We start from the raw sequence: 23,145 nt of genomic DNA, 5'->3' as shown, positions 1-23,145 counted from the left end.
AGGCAAGGGCAGAGGAGCAATCAGGGTCATTGGGGAGCAATCAGGGTCGTTGAATGGCAGGTGCTAGAAGAAAGGGACATTGGTAGGGTATGTTACCAGTAATCAGGTATTTTAGGCTGAGAAACCCTGGGCCAAGCACAATCTTGTCAAAGATCGAAAAAGTTTGACATCTGGTACTTAACTAGATGACCCAGATCACCAGTGCTGGTGGTCTCGTTTCTTCACACTGAGTAAGTGAGTATCCTGGCCAATGCAATGAAAGCCAAGTTTCCATCCACAAGAGCCAATAAAGCAGTGGTGGGGCTTAAACAATAAGACAGTGAGTGACTTTTTGACCACCAGTTGCCAGAGCAGAAGCAAGAGAAGGAACGACTAATGAACCACAGTTCTTCAGAATACCTGCTTGCTTGTGTTGTTTTTTAATTCCCCAATATCATATTACATTGTGTGGCAAATTGAGGGAATTTGTTCCTTCTCCCCAAGGGGTAGTACCCCCTGCAAGGTTAGGAAGGTGAACCCGCTCCTTAACACCCTCCCCAGGGGTAGAGGCAAGTGACACCTCACTGGGAGAGATGCCCCCTTAGGGGACAAGGGCTCCCGTTCCTGTGAGGAACTCCTGTCACCAGTAAATACGATGGCATATAAGGGTCTGTCAAACCCGGTCAACTAACAGGACTGAGCCGAAGAAGAAGATAACCAATGCTATAATTCTGAAGAAAGAGAGACCGTCTCTTTAAAAAAAGTGACCAATCCACTGAGACGACTGGATTGAAATAGGAACACTCACCATATATGTGGCAAAAAGGGAGACAAGAAGCATGAGAGGAAGGCATCTCCAAGCAGGCGAGGTAGCCTGCTAATGTGAACCTGGGAAGAGGCAGAGCTGCAGGAAGATGAGGATCCTGTGAAATCCAAATCTTCTGGGAAGTAGTGGAGAGAACGCTGAGAAGCCAGAGTAACCAAGAGCCTGAGAAGGGATGAGCCAAATGGGGCTCAGGAATTTGTGGTGGCTGACCGCGAGAGAATCATGGTGGGTAGTCGGCCCACACAACTATGCTGATACCCCCACAGGGAAGCTGCAACAAATGCAGCGGCTCCCCGTTTAGACTCCAAATAACTGAGAGGAGGAGCAACGGTATGCAAATGTCGGCACAATAGTGCGGTCGAGAAACAGAGCCCTCGCCGGACCCATAAGATCTGCAAATACATTTCCTGGTGAGGCTGAAGGTAACAGGGGGCAGGGGAGGAACGGAAAGATCACAGATGAGTATTATACAACACAAACAAACTCATATCAATACTAATGGAAAAATCCTGAAGATAAATCTATTGAATTTGAACTGTGATAAGGCAAGGATGAGACCAATACCACAATCTGAAGGAGAACTGAATGGAGGTAGAATATTCTTGTTGAATGTGAACTGCCACAGTCTGAGAAAGAGAACAATATTGATCCCTGAAGGTAAAGAGAATGGAAATGTGATATTCTTGTTAAAACCAAATACAAGAAAAAGAATTACTATGATCCCGAAAAGGGAAGTGAGGGAGAGTGAGAAAAGCTTAACGTCAACATAAATGAAATTACATGTTTTTAATAATAGAGGGAAAGTCACAGAGATACCCAAAGGATGGAATAATAAAGTGAATAACTCTTTGTCCTGGAAAGAAGGATAAAATCTCTATCCAAGCAGAAGAGTGGGACCTAAGAAAAAAGAGTATGAAGAGCTGAAGACCAAAGTGGTCTTTATGATAAATCAATCTGAAGCAAGTAAAACTACATCTAAAGTGAAGAACACATATAGTAACCTGAGGGAAGAATTGAATGAACTGATAAAAAAGAGTGACCAAGAACTATTGAAAAAGCACACATTGAGAAGACAAGTGCTGGAAGCACCAAGCAGGAGAAGGGAGTCATGCTCCTGCCCCTTTATTTAGTTTGGAATAGTGATAGGGTCAGATAGTGTTTGTTTTTGGACGGTGGACAGATTCTATTTGGGCATTGTAAAAGACTGAAAGCATCTTAATTATTCCTTTAGTTAGGGAATACCCCATAGCCACAGTGCTAGTTAGGTTAACACCTTATTATTTAAATGTCCTCAAAGAGTCTGCGTCCTTCTTCTGACCACGTCACACTTTCTGCCAAATCCTTTGTTATTTGTGTTCTAGAATAAAAACTCTAAAATGGTCTGTTGATCCCTCCACTGTAACATAGTTGACCATCTTTCTCCAGACCCAGATGCTGGTTACTCTCAGGAATGCGGGCATGACTAACCAAGCGTTGAGATACCTCGTGGGTTTGCCCAAGTTGCCATGACTGCCAGAGAGGAGTCATAATCGGTCGCTGTTTTAATCCTTGGCAGTTACCTGAGATGTACTGTGGCTATGTTCCTGTGGATCATGCTCTTCCGTTGTAGGTCTGGGAATTGTGGTGTGTACAGGTTAGAAAAGGGAAGGGGAGCTGAATAATCACACACAGATTATGCCGAGAAGAAGCCAGCCTTTTGCAGTTGCACACACCTGATCAATACCTTTAGCTTAAAATGTTGTGCATCAGCAATTTGGTTGTAATAGTAATGATTAAATGAAGATGTCATCCATTGGAATAAAAATCTTTTTTAAATCTCAAATATATTTCGACCGTGGAATGTGCAGTGGTTACCCACTGTCCAGTAATTATGTGTAAGGTATGTGGTGGCGCCACACAATGAAATGAATGCTAGTACATTTTCCCTCTTCTCTTAGTTAACAGGGGAGAGAGAGACGTTCCCACAGGTGGGCACCAGGGGTTCCTGCAAGCTTTCCCTTGCAAACATTGCACAGGATTCAGATTTTGATACCTTTTACGCACTAGCTGTAAAGACTATGCAGAGATGTAACAGTAAATTATCTTTCATGGCGCCACAGACTTCCTCATTACATGGTGCAGAGTGAAATGATTGATAAAGAAAAGCCCACAGGACAGTTGATTCTCAAATTCATGGAAAGACTTCTGGCAAAGTGTGTTAGACAGATTCTTACATTGTCCTTAGAGCCCAACTTCGACAGAGCACAGTGAAGCCCAAAGTTTTACAATCTATCTTGTCTGTGTTGCCGGGAGCCACACTCAGCTCACTCTCATCTGTGGTTCTCCTGCACCCGTTTCAGTGATGATTCTGAAGAGCAGCAGAAGCAGGACAATGAGTGAGAAATGGGATATGGTGCAGAACCTGCATTGAACACATTCTCATGGCTAAGGAACAACATGGAGTGCTGGACACGGGTGGTATGGTTCCCGTAACTGTTCCAATCCACTTTTACATCTTAGCCGTCAAAGGTCAAGTCAACAATGCACTTCTTAGAGTCACAATAGAAATGTTCAGGTTCATATTATTTTCTGTAATAGTAGGCCTCCTACTCTTTCAATCATCAGTATTCCAGGCTTTTCGATCCTCCCAACTCTTCATGGCATGTCTGCACAGGTATGAGCTTCAAGGGTATCAGGGAACAGAGGTACTTTGAAGATTCAGCCCAGCTGTATGTGAAGACTGGAGGAGGGGTCTGTACTTCTGCTCTCTAAATGGTAGAGGAGAGGCACAGAGGACCCCAGCCAAGATTCTCTATTACAGTAGCAATGGACGAGCAATCAAGGCTTAGCTTCTCAGGCTGGTTCTTAAGTATAGTGTAGTTCCCAAGCCCCCACAAAGGAATGTCTACACACGGTATTAGTTAAAACACAGTCTTTATATAATTAAGGTTCAAGGTTACATACACAATCACAATAATTCACTTTGTGCTCATTAAATCTACAATGGCAAATATGTACAGTTCCACGTGGCACCACAATTCTTATCAGATCTCATTAAAGTGCATCAACTATAATAGAGGTAACCAACAATAGACATAGGAGGAAAGCAATTGGTTAGAACAATTGGCAGAATACTGGCCCCTACCACTAGACCCAGTTCTGTGTGGAGATCAGCCCACCTGGACAACCTGTAAAATAAAGATACACTGCAAGCCCAGTCCATTTATTGTTCAATAAGTCTTATTTCCTTCTACCATGTTTCTACCAACCCAATGTACCTGGAATAGCAGAGTTCGACGATGAGTCGTCGATGGATCCTTCTTGAGCGGCTCCCTTCAAAGCAGGAGCCATGGATCGTTGAAATCCCTCGAAGAAAGTAAACTTGGCATTGAGACGGCAGCTTCGGTCCCTGTGGTGCTCGTCAATGACGGAGCGAAGACGTCCTGCAAGGAAGAGGCGTGCGGGACACCTCGATGTCGATAGTTCAGGACCGCAAAGAGTTTGTGAAGAACTGTGGCCCAGCAAGGGCGTTGAGTCGTCTGGCATCTCTACGGTCTTTGGGTGGCGGGAAATCCACCGACGGATGCTTCTCTGTGTCGACGGTCTGGACTTCTCCGGCGGGATTAAGCGGTCGGCGTTGCGGGCGAGCGCGTCTGGGAATCAAATGTCTTAATCAAGGGAGCGTTGCAGCTCCGGTAGTCGATGGCATGGCGTCAAGCGGTCCCCTCTTCTGGGCAACACGGCTTCGTCAGGCCTCCAGCGGTTATATCAAACCCTGGTCGACGACGGTGGATGGAATGTCCGGTGCTTATCTTCGTTCTCCTCGGTGGTCCCCGTCTCCAATCGGCAGCCTGTCGAGGGTCTGACTTCCAGCGAGCTTCGGCGAAGGTTAGCGGTGCTCGATGGTCCCTCAGAGGACAGGAAGAGGGCGCCTCACCAGGTCCTCTCTCGGATCAGTCTCGACGTCACGACGGCTTTCAGATTTTGGAAAAGGGAGAAAGCATTCAGCCTTCTTCTTCAGGCTCGGCTTTGAGATTAAGCGTCAGTTTCAACTTCAGCTTCTGAATGATTTCTAGCAGTGAGAGGCGCCGAGATATACTAGTTGATCTCCCATTCATTCTGTTGGGTCAAACTCAGGCAACCAATCACTCAGAAGGGCATTCAACAGTCAGTCAGCCAATCAGGCATACAGTGTATTCAGGCCATACTCCTCCCTCTCAGACACTCACAACAAGGAATGTGTATTGGGACAAGTACCCAGCCATTCAACACTACACACTGCATTCATACCAGTTTCGGGCATGACTGTCTCAGTCATTGTATTTCATACTAGAAACCAGACATCCACAACAAGAAGTGCATATTCGTCATACACTCCATACACCCAGTTCCCACCCACAGGGTGTACCCACAACATACAGTAACTGGGAAGGCTCCAGCCAGTCTCGTCTGGACTTCACAACAACACCATATATGGAACTTCCACCCAACAGCCAGTCAGGGGAAAGGGACAGAGTCAGGGCTTCCCAGGACTTTGGGAGAACAAGGTAACAGGCGATAGAAAGCAAGAGGCCACAGGGGCCATCTTGTTTCCTATCAGGAATCAACTGATTCCAATGGCAGAACCTGGGTATCCCCAAATTGGAGGATACTCAGAGCACCTATCAAATTCAGCATGGAGTTGCCACCAGCCCATACCCTGCTTTGTGGGCCACACACAGGTGCACAAAAACATACACTAGGGGCAGAGGGTTGCACCCCCACCCATGGATGCCATAAGGGTATCTCATGGGTCTGTACACCAAACCAAAAACAGGAAGAGCTGCACTGCCAGGAGTCCCACATGGACTCCTGGGCAGAAAACAATACATAAAACAAATGAAAAAGGACTACAGGGCAAGGATATGGAGGTCCTGTCCCTCCAATGCACATCACACTGTACACCTCAGTCATGGAAAGGGAACACTGAGCTGTTGGTTCCCTCTTCTCCCTTTGAAAAGGCAGTTATCCATAGACAGCAACAGGATTTAATTTTTGTAATGTATTTATTTGCACAAACACAAAAGCATTTACAATTTCAATTCCTAAACAGTAGAAAAAATATGAACACTCTCATCATCATATTCCTAATGCAAGATCACTACACAGATTTAAGATATAAACACTAAACATCTAAAAACGTTGGGTTATTTCTAAAACACATACAATTATTCTAAAACAAATGTTGTACCACAATATAAATGTACTGGATGTATCTTCAGAAAAATTAACAAAATTAATTGATCCAACAAATTGTGCAAAATATGAAATTCTTTGAGGAAGGAGAACGGGACATACTAAAAGTAGATGTTGAAACGATTCCACTTCTCCTTCTACTTTACAGAACCTGCAACACTTGGCGACATCACAACTCTTATTTCTAATATTCAATATTTCATTTGTCAACATAACATTTGCTCTAAATATCATGGTTTGATTTCGTATGATCTTACTTGGATATTTTGCTAGGTATTCCTCTATTACAGGGTAAAATTTCCAAAATGAACACGCTTGATTATAAATCCTTGATTTATATACTATTGCATTGTTAGCACACCAATCATAACTCTTAAGCAGTTCTTTAACTTTAAGCGGTTTATATAAAAGAGAAGACAAACATAGTCCCAAAGTGCATAGTAAGGATTCCACTTCCTGAATCAGTTTCATCATAAAAGGTCCTTCTTTGTCATCCCCTGCAATAGCATAGAAATCTTTCTGTTTAGATAGTAAGCACTTCCTGAGTAACCAAATTATTTTCCATGAAACTAACGATTTCAGTGATTGTAAACCAAGTTCGTACCTAATCTATTCCATAGGCACACTTTTAGGAAGAAAGAAAAGAACCTCTTTCCACATCAGGCTTTCAATAACTTTAAAATAGTCTACAAATTCATATGCACAAAATTCAAGTCCATATAGTAGCCATGGCACTACCTTCATTCTATAAAATTCTCTCAATGGAGCCAATGAAAATTTGCCATATTTACGTTCAATAATTCGCATTTGTCACAGTGCAATATCAGCTTTAATCTTTATACAATTTTTAGCCGTATTTAGTGAGCCATTATCAGTGACTAGGTAACGTAAATAACACATGGTATTGGATAATTTTACTTGTTCCCCTCACAAAGCCAAGTCAATTTCGATTGTATTTTAATTTGTTTTCCCAACCGCACGATAACCGGTTTGGCTGGATTGATTTGGAGTTTTAAGTCTTTTAGATATTTAACAAATTCATTAATTACTCGTTGTAAACCTACTTTGGTAATATTCAGTAATAAAAAATCGTTGACGTATGAAATCCAGTTAATTGCCATAGCTCCAAATGTTGATGAAATCAATCCCTTATTTTTAAAGGGCAATGCTCGCACCTGATGTGTATAGATTAAAGAGAGTAGGTGCTAACATACACCCCTGACATAGACCATATAAGATGTCAAATTTCTTTGATAGTAGGCCCTACGAGTTTAAATGAACTTGCATTTTGTTGTGCGAATACAAGGAAATGATAATATTCAGATGGCCTTGTGGCATACCCAGCTCTTGTAACATTTTCCATAATGTGCATCTGTCTACCATATCGAAGGCCATGATAAGGTACATCGATGCCATAAAAAACAGCAACACATTTTTCTTCAAGGCGGCCTTTTGTAGGGATGTAATGATCACACCACCGCAATCGGTTCCCATACCCTTCTTAAAACCAATCTGATTAATGTTCAAAATATTATTGACATTTATCCATTTCTGAATCTGTATTAATACCAAAGACGCAAAGAATTTTGAATCAGCTTCATTAATGGAAATTGGCCTATAGCTTGTGGGATTGAATCGCAGGCCTTTTTTTGTAGATGGGTAGAACATAAGAAAGTCTCCATGGGACTGGAATAGTTTTAGCCTTAAGAATGTCATCAAAAAGAAAAGAAAGCACCTTTGACCAGAAACTAGTATTAACCTTTAAGATTGTGTTAGAAAGATTATTCGGACCCACACTTTGTGACTTTTTGGAACAATTAATCAATTGAGTGATGTCTCCGATAGTATTGTCTAGGAGCTAACTAGACGAATCAATAAAACAGCCAACCGAAAAATCATTGTAATTTTTATATATCTTGCTAAATTGTTCGATCCATGATTGTTTGTTAATTTGATTTAACGTTTTTATAATTTGGCTTGATTCCAAGTTGTTCAATAACTCCCAGAAAGAAGTTGAATTATTATTCTTTACGGCTCCAAGAAGTCTTTCACAATCTCTCAGATCGAGAGTTCCTCTGTACCATATACGCCAATTTTTAAATTGCTGCTTAAGACTTTTGATTCTCGTCAATTTTCCTGAAATGTCACTACATCATTTTTAATGTATCTAATATCTTTACGAAGTAGAACTTTACGATTGTGTATCATCGAATCAAATCTATGTAGATGTTTTGGAATTGCACTTATTAATGTTGTATTCTTATTCTCTAGGCTATTCATTGTCTCCATCAAGTATGGTGTAAAATTTGTAACAGAGTATCTTAATATTTTCGATTAGATTTAAATGAATCAAAGTCGTGCACTACTGTTGTCATACATGTCTCAGTTTTCAAATGAGTCTATTTCTTTTTTATTTTTATTTATTTATTTGTATTTGGCAAAAAGCACCTTTACAAATATTGAAACATAAGTAAAATAAGTACAAGACAACACTGTAAAAAAAACTTGTTTACATTTCCTAATAACACAGAAATCATAAAATATACATACAATTAAAAATGATTAAAAAGAACTCATAATTAAGATCGCTTATTGCAAATTCACACACTGTTCCTATAAAACATTCAATCATGATGCTACTCAGGCGCATCTTGTTCCATTTCGGTTAAGTGAACCTGAATTATTGTTAAGAATCTTGTTAGTGCCAGTACCAGCGACTGTATGTGCCCCACATACATTATGTCCACAACAGGTCACGTGAGAGTACCAGATCTACATCAAAATACTTCCCCAAATGGACTCTCTGCAAATTTTCGGAATACCAGCAATACATCACCAGATGTTTCAATGACTCAGTACATTCATTTTCTCGACAAAATCTACAACCAAATTTGTCCTCCACTTTTTTGTTCTTAACCCAGTATTTCATCTTTTCATTTGTATGGAAGAGATTAAGCTTGAATTTCAAGTACTTACTCCTTGCTTTATTGCAAGGAAAAATGACCAGGTATTGAAGCCGTGAATGTTGTTTATGAGTGAAGCTTGATTGATCACCATATGATTTGTACTTAGCGTTTAGCTCGATAATATTTGCCCAATCCAGCTGAAAGATTTTTTTTTTACCACACCAGGCCGCCCATACAATTCTTTTTGCTCCATAGCTATTTTCTGTAACATCGTTTGCATTTTCTTAACATATCTATCAATCGACACAGGATATGCATTCATCACCATTTTACCGAACTCCTCATAAAACGAATTAGGTGGAGGATAAAACATTTTCCCATAATTTGTCAACATTCTCCAATAGACTTTAGCAGCCAAGGAGTTTAGTCGTAGTTCATGAAGGATCAATGTATTAGGCACTGATATCGGAAATCCCAAAACCGCTTTCCAAATCCTTCCTTGTAGCTTGTTTAGGACTTTTGTTAAGTCAAGTATAGATAGATCAAGTCCAAACAAGATGTTTGGTTCGACCTCTAAAGTATAAAACTCAATAGTTGGTAAAAGAGAGAATTTTGAGTACCTGTGGTAAATGATTTTCATTTGTGAAATGAGGTGGATTACTTTTATGTTTAGCGTACTGTTCCACATAGCCAGGGAGATTGAGTCACACAAATGATATCCCAGATACCTAGCTGCCAGGACACATTGAATAGTAGCTTCATCCATTTTCCATGTAAATCTACAAACTTTCTTTCTGTTTGCGAATACTATTATATTTGATTTACTGGGGTTGGTAGCAAGATTGTTTATTTTAGCATATGCAGAAAATAAATTCAATTTTCTTTGCAGGCCATATGGCGTTCGGTCAAATAAAATAATGTCATCTGCAAATGCTTGACTGGAAATATATCCAAGTTTTCCCATATCTTGTCAATATCACATAAATATAAGTTAAAAAGTATAGCTGCCAATTGACAGCCCTGCTTAACTACTATTTCTGTGTCGATTGACTCTCTAGTAGAGCCACCTCGATGTATCCGTACCCTGTAGAATGTCTTGTTATGAAGCAGCACTATTAGCCCCACAAGATGTTCTGGTATTCCGTATTGAATCAACTTACTCAATTGCCAAGCCCTAATAACACTGTCAAAGGCTGCGGACAGGTCTAATGATGCCATGTAGATCGCCACTGCACAAGTACGATGAGAAGTTTCCAACAGATGAGCTAGAATTGTGGCATTAAGAGTCATCCCCATTGCCTCCCTGAATCCCACCTGGAATCTTGAAAGAAGATGGTTGTCTGCTACCCACTTCTCGAGTTCCCTTAATAAAAGAGATGAAAATACCTTGCCAGGCACATCAATCAATGATATTGGGCAAAAGTTACATGAGTCATCAATAGGCCCTATTTTGTGGCTGGGTACAATAATTGCTGTGAGCCAGGAGGGAGGAATTATTCTGGTTTCAAATAACAGATCAAAACTAGGTTTGATCATTTTGGCCCAAAAGTACGGATCATCTTTTAATAGACATGGCGGAAGCCCATCGGGCCCTGCAGCCTTCGAATGGGTTAATTTATTTATAGCCCATCTCACGTCCACCAATTGCCATGGGCATTCCCTGGGAATCTTTGTAACAAGAGAATTAATATCAACAGGGAGATAACCTATCAGAGTCAAATTGGGTATCGTCCAATTTACCATGCATCAAAGTATGGCCCAAACATCTTTAGTCTTACGCTTGTATAAAAGCCCAATCATTTTTTTATTATCTGCCAATCGGTTTGCCCTCTTCACCTTTTTAAGTGCACATCTACAGCAAGTTTGAATATGCTTTTTTGTCGTGTTAAATAGGTTATTATCAGGTATCAACTTCTTTGCCTCAGTCCATTTCAGTCTGTTCCTCCTTGTATTAACTGTAAGTCTGGCCTTAAAAAGGTCAGTGTTCACAGTAGATATTGTGCACTGCATACATATGTAAAGCATTGAATGATCACTATAGGGGGACTCCTTTACTTTGAATTTATTCAATCGAATACTAAGTTGACAAGATAAAAAAACATAATCAATTATAATAGAATTACCCCTTGCTTTCCAAGTAGATTGACAAATCTCCAGTAACTCCAGACCCCAAGTACTTGCGAATGTTAACCATATGGCTCCTCGTATTGTAGAGTTACCTCTCCTTAATAGATTGAAATATGGGTCGCACCTCAAATTAGGCACCAGCAATGGGTCGATATTACAATCAGCATTAAGATCACCAGTGACCATTCTTTGGCCTCCTTTGGTTTTATGAAGCCACTGATCTATGAGGTCTCCTAGCGAGGAAAGATTATTTTCCAATTGAGCATTGCAGTTATCGAGCGGATTCCAATAAACATTAACAAACATAATGTCTAATATATTGGCCGATTCTTTAATCTGAAAAGTGACTATTAACATACTATTATCGATTCTCCATTCTTCTATCTTTATAATAGATCTACCTTGACGGTATCCAACCATGAACCCACCTTTAGGTCTCCCACTCAACCCTCCCATTACGAAAGTGCTAATTGTAGTGAAACCGTCCCATAGCAGTTCGCCCCTAGCCCACGTTTCATGTAGTAAAATAATATCAAAGCCTGCTAGCTCTTCAACTAGCTCTACTCTATTCACCAAATGTGAGTGGCCACGAGAGTTCCAAATGCATACACTAAGTGTAAGCAACAGGATTTAATTATCAGATGGGTCTTGGCAAGGTGCCTCTGCAAGGCTATCTCACAATCTACTTTAGTTATGCATTCTTCCTGTGTTTCAGGACTTGTTCCAAGATTTGACAAGGCAATGGAGTAAACTCCAGACTAAACACCAATATTGGAAGATGAAAACTTTGCTTCCCATTAGGAGGATGCATCCATTCAAAGTTTCGGCAGCCACCCAATCCCTGGAGATCACCACGTATACAGTTTCTGGAGCTATTTCCTAGGCAAACACTCAGCTATGGATTCTTCTCAGGCCCCCCAGACATGTTCAGCCACAACTGGTCCTCTCACACTTACCCTTGCTTCCCATGGTAGGTGAGGCAATGACCATATATGGCTCCCTCTGTTTTCTTTCCCACAAAGAGTACAAGGCTTAGCTATGCAATTCAATTAAGACCTTTAATGGGGGAGGGCCACCTACATTCTCCTGTGGACTTTGCTGGTTGAATCTCACCATTCACAATTTGAGGTAAACTTCCATCAGTCCCCATAAACATGGAGCTACTCCTGCCTGGGTCCAAAATACCTTCAACTTTCCCTCCGTAAATACCTTCCCATTCGAGCGCTTTGCTCCTCCACCTCCAACTCCCTCAGGGTCAGTCGCTTCTCCATGCAACGAGTTGGAGGTAGATCTCTTTCCTCGGCTGGGGCCTCCCTCTGGAAGAGCCTCCCTGCCGCTCTAGAACTTGATGAGAACCATCTCCGGTTCAGGAAGCACCTCAAGATCGTCCTCTTTGCTTCTGCCTTCGCTCTTCCTCTCCCCTGCTGATCTGTCTGCTTCGGCTCCATACACCTGGCTACCCTCCGATTTTGGGCCCAGGTCCCTGCCCACCCAGCCGCACACCCGCACTGCCTCCCGGCAACACCTGCACTTTGACCTGTATCTGTAACCCTACAGTCCCCTTACCTGCACTTATCAGATACTCCATGTCTGCACTTTGAACCTCGCACTTGCCACCATGCTGGCTGCACTGCCAGCTGTTGTTGTTTTTATCCCTTGCCCAGCACTTTCCATCTCTCCCTTCTTCCTTGCACTTTCCCCCTACCTACCCCCCCTGCACTTGTGCGATCTCAATGTCACTGGGCCTAGTAAGATTGTTGTTTTGTCCTCCCTTGTTCCCTTCCCTTGCCTTGTCGTGCTCTGAAGCACATGTGTATGAACGCAATGCAAATATAGTATCATATCAAATATCATGCTGGGGGAAGAGTGTTTTTAGGACACTCCAGTTCTGAGGGCCCAAGGGTCTCTCTAGGGAATGTCACAGAGTCACATCCCTGATGAGGCCTTAGATTAGGACTCACAAAGCTAGAGTTGCAGAAAATCAGTCATCAAAAGCAAACAGTACAGGACCTCTTACCAGTGGAGCACTTTCAAACTTCGGTCTGCAAAGTGAATATGAGGGTCTTCCCATGGTTGAGGAATACTACCTCTGTACCTCCCTATTTCCTTGATTTCAGCACTGTAGCATTATCAGAGATGTACACATTGAGATTCCATCAGGGAAGCCCTAAGTGAGGGGCTGATAGGGCATTTCAAAAGCTAATCTTTCAGCCAATCACAGTCTTTCCCATGGGGGAAACCAAAAGGGGAGATGGGAAGCAAAGTTAAAGGGATGGACACAGTACTGAGGAACAAACTGTTTAGAGAGATGTGCCACATGGGCATCTCAGTATATAAAGGAGTGTATTCTTCACAAAAAGCAAAGATGATACCAGGATGGCTCAAAGCTTAATGCACTGTTCTCTTACATCCTTTGGAGGTGGTCAGAGAAGAGGCAGTCGACACTTGGGATTTCCAAAGTGTGTACTGATGGCTGAAAAACCAGGGATGTTCAAGAAATGCACATTGAAGGTAGGGGAGGATGTTAAAGGAAGGATCATGAAAGCTTGATGTGACGAAACAATAAAATCCAGTGTCATGCTTCCATGTCTCTCCATCTTCATTCAGAGTGCAACAGGTGACAGCTGCTCCCTAGATATCGTTTTTGTATGAATTTGAGAATGATAGTTACTGATTTAACCTTACTTGCCGCACTGAACAGTGATCGAAGTGAGCAGGAACCGTCGGGAGCGATGTTCCACTACTTTAAACATTTTCTGTTTACGATTCCTCTACTTTTTACGACCATATTCATCATTCTTCATAAAGGATTTGTCTATTCATGTCCCAGTGCAAGTGTAAAGTTGTATTAAGAGCCTTAGTTGCTAGTCACTTAAACTATTGGAATGCCCCGGCCTCAATGCTTGTCACATGCTGCACTATGCTTCCACCTACCAGCTCCCCTGCCAAGACCACAGTTCCACTACTTTTTTCAGTACTTTTCTACCAATGGTCCTCAAATTAGGGAACAGATAACCCCTAAATCAAACATAGTTCAGTTTGCCTTAGGGAACTTTGTGGAATAATTCAAAAGAATGTATTACTGTCAGAATGTGGACATGCTCACAAATGTGCTGCATGAATATGCAAATTTGAGGAATATAATAGAAGTCTACCCATATGCTTGCTGATTGCTCAACCAACCTGCCAACTATATCTGTTGAGTGGTGCTACTGAAAAAGAATGGCCTGTTTCACCTGTGCTTTCTGTGCATATTAGTATGAGGAAACACAATAGTGGTGGGAGATCTGTCGCCAACAGTGTTGTGCATGTTGAAAGGACCAACACAGGCAGATCAAGTAAGAGAAAGTTTATTGAGCGTGGCCTCAAATCCGAATAAGAACATCTTAATCCGAAAACCCAAACAAAGCCTGAAGTCAGGGTCGGACTGGGGCATAACATTGGCTTGGGAAACAATGAAAAAGTAGCCAACAGTAGCAAATGTCCATTTGTTCCTTTTGTGACAGTTTGAGCATTACCCAAAGGGGAGTTTTGTGGCCAAATATGTTAAACATTGTGGCTTTTGAAGACTGTTCGATCAGTAATACCAGTGAAAGCTACTCGCTGCATAGTGAAATAATTTGTCAATCTGGCTCTCTTCTACCATAAAACGGGTCCACTTTGACCCCAAAACATGTGGCCCACACTAAGCAGGTTGGGTCTGCATTTCTGTCATTGCCATTTTGCCCTGTAGACCAGTCTGAGCCTGGACAGACAGGAATTGAATGAGGCTCATAATTAAAACCAAGAGAAGCCACTTTTCCACCTACGAAACCTGGTCTTGAAGGACCGAACACACAATAGGTTAGCCTAAGTATCTGCAGAATGTGGCGTGCATATAAGGCAGCTTCCAAGATGAAAGATGTCTATCTGCCATCGCCAACAGCTAATGGAGAATAGGAAAAAGTGTCACTACACATAATGATACGTTGAGAAACTAGTTAAGGTTTTGGGCTGGTCCATCGAAGAATCAAAAGGTGATACAAAACATGAATGTTCTCATCAGGTTCCTGCAGATACAATCTATATCATCAGCATACGAAACCTTGAGAGCCCATGGTAAAGACATTCTGATTTACTGCTTCAGATCAAGACTCTGAGTCAATGGGGGTCATTACGAGAGTACCAGCGGCTTAGCAGCAATCTCAGTTTACCGTTTCTGTTGCCTGATATCCTGGCATTACCAGGATATTACGGGCGGCGGAGTAATGGTAAGTTCCCATTCCCATGGAGTGCCATAGGACTACATGGGATGGGAACCACTGAAGCACCAGCATTGTTGTTAGCGGTGCTGGTGCTTCAGTGAATTATCTGCCGGTAGAGGCCTCAACTACCAGCAGGTCAGGCCTGCCTGCAGGTCACTGCTCCTACCGGAAGACTCTGAGAATTCCGCAGGTATACGTTGTTACGGGCACCTTTTTTTCACGGACCAGCATACTCGTAATGACCACCAACGACTATTAACCCTAAACAAAAAACATGAGTGTGTTGAATCGAGATCGACAATAATCTCTAACCTTTTTCGGCACTGGAAATAAGCTAATGTTCTATTTAAAGGAACCCCATTTGTTGAGCTCAGTGAATCAAAGAGCTGAATTGTCCTTGCTGTCCAATATCCTCCTTCTTCCATGATGACATGAGCCCTGTTTGACCTCCTCACAGCCTGTATTGAAGGGCTTGGGAGACACAGTCTAGTGTCTCCAGTCCTGCAATAGAGCCATGATAGGTGCAGTGAAAGGACCCCTGTCATGTCCCAGTGCTGGGGAGGTTGGATGCTCACTGCAGGCATTCTCTCTATCTGTACCTGGCACATGACACAATCTCACTAGCAACTGTAGTGCTCCCTGACGGATTTATCACAGATGGGGAGCTGATGTGAATCTTCTGGGTGATACAGGAATGATGGTTGGCTCCAGCTGGAGGTCGGTAGTGGTACGGTCTGGTTCCCGCCACTGGAGTGAAGGGGTGAAGAAAGAAGAATGTTCAGTGATGGGGTGAACTGGGAACTAAAAGAGGCCCTGGAAATAATGTTCAAAGTGGCCCCATATTACACATTTTCAGCAGGCCCAACCCTTTTCCTAAGACAACATTCGAAAATAATATAGGTTATCACACAAAAGAGGTCCAGGAGGCAGAGGCCTGCCGGAATATCTCCAGAGTTCCCTATAAGCCAGTCTACGCCTGTTCCGTGAGCGATCAGAGGGCACGGCAGCATAATTGGATGTGGTAGATGGTAGCAGGACTTACAGCTACATCAACAACAGCTATCCAGCCTAACCAGCTAACCAGACCTACAACTACAAAGGGAGTCTCTGGTTTATGGCGAGGGGTAAAAACAGAGGAAAGGCTTCTGTGGAGGGCACGTAGATCTGGCCCTGGCAGAGGATGCTACTTTGTCCAATATAAACTGAAGGCTACCCAGAATGATAGAGATACCTTCCATCTGGACCTGGGGTACCATAGTTTGCCTCACTTTATTTAGATTCAGAGCACTTTGTCAATGGGGAGCTCCCATTCTTTACCTGAGCAATTGGCGACAGCATGTTATGTTATGTTATTGTGATTTATACCACGCACCGCTGCCATTTTCATGGTCTCCAGGCGCTCTGGTAGATCTAAAAAGGAAGGGGATTGGGAGGTAAAAGTGCAAGAGAGCTTTGATGTGCTGCTGGTAGCTTCAGTTTGGAAAAAAATGGTTACTGTGTGCTGGTTTGTTTTTAGTTGGTAGACGTTATGTGGTGTTTGGTGCATGAGTGTGTATGGGTGATTTGTGTGCGATTGGTTTAGTTTCCTCTTCAGTGTTTTGGGTATCTGTAGTTTGTGGTGGTTTGCAAAATAGGTACAGTGGTGGGCCATTATAACTAGATTAGAACACTGTGGGCCTGATTACATGTTGATGGTATTGCCTGTCTTAATACTGATAAACAGAATGACTATTACCGCATGTGGTAAGCTTACAGTAACTTGAAGCATCCACATGATTCTGGGTCATGCCGACCCTTCAAGTATACGCTATTTTGGAGTCCCATCGGCAGTGATTGAAGTGGGCGGGAACAGCAAGTAGCGGTGTTTCACTGCTTTTACTTTTTTCTGTTTGTCATTCCTCTACTTTTCTACGACCATATTCACCATTCTATACAGATTCATGTCCCTATGCATGTGTAACGTTGTGATAGGCATCCTAGTTACTAGTCACTTGGACTATTGCGTTGCCCGGGCCACAACAGCTTTACACATGTTGCACTATGCTTCCATCTACCCTCTCCCCTGCCGAGACCACAATTCACCTACTTTTTTCAGTACAATTCTACCACTGCCCATCAGACTCCATGTGGAAATGCCATGTTACCACACACAGGATTACCGTAAGCGGTAATATTGCTTGTGGTACTGCGTTTCTGTGGAGGGAATTTCCTCCACACAGAAGCACAGAAGCAGTTGCAAAGGAAGGGTTTTGGAGATGAAACCCAGAGTTTGGCAGAGCAATTAAAGAGATAGTATTCAAAACATTACCAACACACTTGCTATCACGCCTGTGGGGTACATTTACCCACTCAGCAGAATTCCATCCAATCACCAAGCTGCACTTCAGCAGTTACCAGCAGAATGGCTGCGCTGGCTCCTTTGAGCACCATTGCCTCACATCAAAACTGCGTTTTGCAGCTACAAAATGGTGGCTGCACTGTCTTGCCAAGCACCTATTGGGCAAGATGGAACAGGGAGCACACCGAAAAAGGCTGCCAGTGTGTTTTCTTGGGTGCGCCGAAGAAGAGAATTGAAAAGCAGCACTGCTTTGCTGCTAGCTCAAAGTTTCCCATTGAAAAAGGAAATATTTTACCTTTAAAATGAACGCGCCCTGATGCTCTTTTTCATCTGTTAAATAATAGACAGTTCTGATCCAGTAAAGCCCAACTATGCCCAGCTATATTCCTGTTGTGCATTAGCTAAAGAAAGCATTTCTCACTGAATGACAGGCTGTGTCAGGCATGATCTGGGAAATCACCAGAAACTTTACTCTCAGCCATACAGAAAAAAACACTTGACTGTTATGCTCCAAAATGTCAAAATAAACTCTTCAAAAGAAACCCTAACAGTGCATGTGTCAATTTCAGTAGACCCGTGCCTTGAACAGATTGCTGTGTAAGAGAAATTGACTAGGGCTGCAAACAATGTTTGGAATCCAGATGGAAGAGAAAACCGAATTTGAAAGGGACATCCCTACAAAATTAACCACGTGTCAAAATGTGCTTTTGCAAACAAGGAAAATATCTGTTTTAAAAGTGTAATGTTGAATAAGGCCCTGTCCTTGCCTAGAAATGTAAGGGGGTTTGTTTAAAATCTGATATCATGATTTATTCCAACAGCCTTGCCCTTTGGGCTCAGGAAACCTAAATAAATAAATAAATAAATGCTGGCATTGTCTGTACTGGGGAACCAGCCAAACAGGTTTTCTGTTCTGGCTTCAAAGGACATCACATCCCCCAAGGGGACCAGCATCTGGAAGCTCTGAATGGACTAAGGAGTAGAATGTTACACACTCATCAGACTTTCTGTCTGGGCTCTAGCTTGACAAAATAGATTCTGGGACACCTATGTGTTACTTTTGGAAGTGACACCTCCCATCCACTCAAACTAAGGAGCTCCAAAGACAAACTTTCTGGCAACCCTGGGCTAAACTGACATTTGGTGAAAAAGGACGGCCCATTTGGCTCAAAAGACTATTTTAATGAATACACTTTCAGACTGTTATTTCTACAACCGGACAACTCAGTAATGTAAAAGTTTTACAGTTTAAGTGTCATTTTTGTGGCTTTAAAACAAGATATTGTGGCTATCCATAGCATGTATGGGACGGAAACGCCAGGAAAATATGAGTCATCGGAAAAGTACATATGGTCGAACGTTAAAAATGTATGGAAATATGCTCTATGATAATATGTACACATATCGAAAATTGTGTAATTTTGGGTGAAGCGGTTCCCACTAAAAATTGCAAAAAATTATTAGAAGGGCGAAACAATGTTGTACAGACCTGGGAGTTGGACTGCCATGCTCTGTGTGAAATATTTTATCTGCCTATGTAATTTGCAAAAGTGCCACAATTGTAAAAAGGAGCGTTTTATGTCAAAATTGATTGTTGGCAAAAATGACTGTGGGATGGCTTTGTACCTCATAAAACACAACCCCATAAACTGAGTCCCCTCCTGGAGGAGGCGACCAACATAGGCTGACCTATCCGGTTCTTATGGGTAGGTCTAGCTTAGTTCTGCCCAACAATAAATCCTGTGATGTCACCCACCTTATATAAAGGGGGGAAGCTCACAGAGACAGGACATTCTCTTCTGAATTTTCCAGCGCCTTTGTATCCAGATATTCCACTTCACTTTGCAAGATTCCAGACTCTACTGCCAGGGCAGAGCATAGATGACTCTATCCAGGCAGGACCATTGATCCAGAAACCCCACTAAAAATCCCAATAACTAGGGGGAAAAGCTGTGGTACCCTTTTGGGAGTATTATGTGACCAGACCAGCTTTTTGCCCCACTAATTGCATTCCAGCTGTACCCTTGCTATCCAGAGATCAGACAGGCCCAGCTGTTTGCTGTTAGGAGAACCCGCCGTGCTGTGACCAGAGCCTTTTAGTCCAGAAACCCGGTTGGCTGCCCCAAATTCCAAACTCAAGTGCTGATTGGGAGTATTTCCCCATACCATAGCCACACATAGCATACCCCATCTTGATACTTTGTCTTTGTTCCGCTCTCTAAGTAATCCTATCCATACCATGGTAACTTGTTTAAAACTATCTGAATTCTCTGTGAATCCTGCCCTTGATCTCAAAGCATCAGCATCATTCTTCTACTCATCTCTGTCTTGCATGGATCCTTAGTCATATTTTGAATAATTGAATAAGTAATTCCCACATAGAGATGAACACGGGGTGAAAAGGTTAATGTTGCAAATTAACCTTGGAGCGTACCGTGTCTTTCTTTAACAATCTCTTGATAATCTAGTTTAAGTAAAACTTGTCCTTTCTTTCCAAACCAACTTGCTCTGTTAACTGTGTTTATTTTCTCAAAACCGAATCTCCTTCCACATTGAAAATCTCATCCAGGTATTCAGCTAGAGCCACTCTTTCACTTCTGTATTATCCCTGTGATGTGCATCTATTACCCAGCCTAAAAACCGCATTCCAATTCTATCTATTTCACCCATTTATTTAAAAAAAAAACTTTTTGACATTTAAAACTGCAAAAAGAGGAAAATGCAACTTTTCAACGTGTGATTTTGGCTGCACTGTGTTCTTACTTTCAAGTTGCCTTCTGGACTGTATGCCCTTTGTTGACACCTTGCCTTGTAGTTGCTAGAGATATTACATCCCTGATACTGTGATAAATCATATTTACCTCATATATTCAACCGCACGTTTAAATTAATTAGTACCAATTCCGAGTGTCATGTTATGCCATTGCAAAGGGTTTTAAAATCTGTCTAGTATCCATGACTGCTTGCTGCTCCTTTCTATCCACTCAAATTTGATTAAAAGTGGTTTGAGGGAGCGATGCAGGGGGAAATCTTCACTCAGGTGCTATTTACCCGAACAGTAAAATTGCTCCTATTCATCTGTGCTTTGGATATATTCTAGTAGAAGGCCAACCAAGTGTATTTCATCAGTTTACATTGTAATTATCACTGCATTGGTGATTGCTGCCCAATATTAAAATTGTGTGTTTTTCTTTGAATTTAAAATAAATAAATATTGTATTACCACCCATCGGCCTGCTTCATGGTCCATTGTGACCCGAGGTATTTGTAAAAGGGGGTGTGAGACGGGTTGGGTGCCAGCTCAATCCGAATTCGTAGTCAATAAGGAAAAAACATTCTAATCGAGCGCTACATCCTAGGCTGAGTGCAAGAGTCCTGGTTTGATCTGTGACAACCGATTGGAATCCTTTACACGCCCCTTTCTTCAAGTCATGGGGTTTCAGTTTAACAAAATTAAACAAACAAGGCATTGTCACAACTGGCAGTGGATAACCCAGTGGAGTTAAACATATGTTAAAGTCATGACTGTACAAACATTTGGAGGCACACCGGACAGAATTAAGAAGGTGCAGCATTGCCCGGAAGGAGGGATGTCTGCTAGTCTAATGAGAGGGAGGTGAAGGGGCCAGGTCAACTTCCAGTAAACCACTTTTCCACTGTACACTGTTCCTTGCTTGGGAAATGCTCTGTCAGCAGAGCTCGCCTGTCAGCGTAGCAAGTGACTCTTTGCAAATATTCGATTAAGAGAGAAAGCAAGATAGCCCTACTCTGAGAATGAGAGCATTCCTGTGCGCAAATACTGTCAGACCTCGTGTCTTACTATGCACATTCCTTTGGAATTGTTTCAAGACCTCAGTTGTCCCTTTTCATTGATAACATAATGAGAAATGTGTATGCCTGCTTTTGCAAAAAAAACAGTGCTTGTCACTTAAAACCATTCCCATGTTAACATCACATTTCAGTTGTAAGTGATGTTATTTGATGACAGTGGGAAGGATTGGAAGTCTTTAAAGGGTGTTAATAAGCCCGTCTTCGCTTTCTCCTCAGTCTTGCTCCACACCCTGCCTTGACTGTTCTTTCTCTCCTCCATATTTCTCTATTGGGTGCACTTGGCATGCCTTTCTCCTCGTCTCCATTTCTCTTATATACGTGTATCCACTACAGTGGCACAGCTGTTATATCCCTTAATGAGCTTCATGGCTCAGACACACTGCCATCGCTGGCCTTTAGAATAAGGCAAAGTAGGTAATGCTGGACCAGCGACAACTTTGCTTTGCCCATCCTTACCGAATCTTCCCCCCTCTGGGCACTTCGGGTGCGGCCCCAGACCAAGGCTCATGCAGCACGCTTTCTAACGCAACATCACCAGACCTGCCACATGCCCAGTGCAGGTGATAACAAGGTTCAACGCCTGCCCCTCTTGCTCCTAAGGCACAAAGTACATTGACCCAGAATCACGGGGTCTGATCTGTAAAACATGCCTCTCTCTGCTACATGTATAGGTGTGTGTGTATACAAGGGGTTTATCTTTGATCCTCTGTGCTTTTGTTTGGCACTGCTACAATGTGTGATACCCATCGAGTGGGCTTCTGAATCTGTTATGTGTTGCTTTACTGTGGTTGTAGGTTTATTGACACTCCCTGTGACTCTGGGCCAATGGGGCTCCTGATGGAGCATCACCTGCCCATCTCATAGCTTCCCCAAACCCATCATCATAGAGGGGCAAATATCCAACAACCTGTGTTGTCATATCGGTTGTGAGGGAGTGTAACGCGTTTGCGAAAAGGAGCTAAAAAACATGGCGCGACATTCACTTACATGAACACAATGGAAGTCTGTGCTCTTGTGAATTTAATTAGCAGACTGAGTTCTACCACGGTTGCAATGTTTATATTTGGAAGCAGATGAGCACACTATGAACGATAGCTGGCGCATTGTTTGACCAAGGACGTGCCAAGAAGGGATTTGAGGTTATGCAGGTGCAGTGATAAAGGGTGCTGGGAACGAGCGTGCAAGAGACGAGCTGGGTTTATCCACTATTAACTGGATTGTTCCACTCTGCGCCCCCATGCTTGCTGTCAACCTAAGGTGGGTGGAGACCTGTTTCCCATAAGAGAGACGGTGTCCAGGTAGTAGATTCAAAATTGGAACCCAGGGTGAAGAAGTCTCACTGAGAGGGAGGATGCTCCACTCCAGACCCCGTTAGTGTGTCTGATCTCTCTGCCTACCTGCCTAGGGACTGGGTAGTGTCATGGTGGCCGAGATGGAACTCTCTTCCTCAACTACTTTAACAGTGATATGTTTTTCTATTCTTATTGATGTATTTGTTTAGATATAGTCAACTGTATTCATTTATAGCGTGGTGTGCATGTTTATATTTTATGTGAATAAAGGGCCTGTAAAGAGCCGATTATATTCTAACTATTGGTCTGAGTGTGGGTTATTGCCTCCCTGAGTCTAAGAACCTTTGGTCTGTGTGGTGTGGTAAGTGGTTTCTAAGGTAACTACACG

The sequence above is a fragment of the Ambystoma mexicanum genome, chromosome 5q (assembly GCF_040938575.1).
Source record: "Ambystoma mexicanum isolate Mex_15411 chromosome 5q, UKY_AmexF1_1, whole genome shotgun sequence".
Lineage (NCBI taxonomy): Eukaryota > Metazoa > Chordata > Amphibia > Caudata > Ambystomatidae > Ambystoma > Ambystoma mexicanum.
This window is presented reverse-complemented; position numbering follows the sequence as displayed.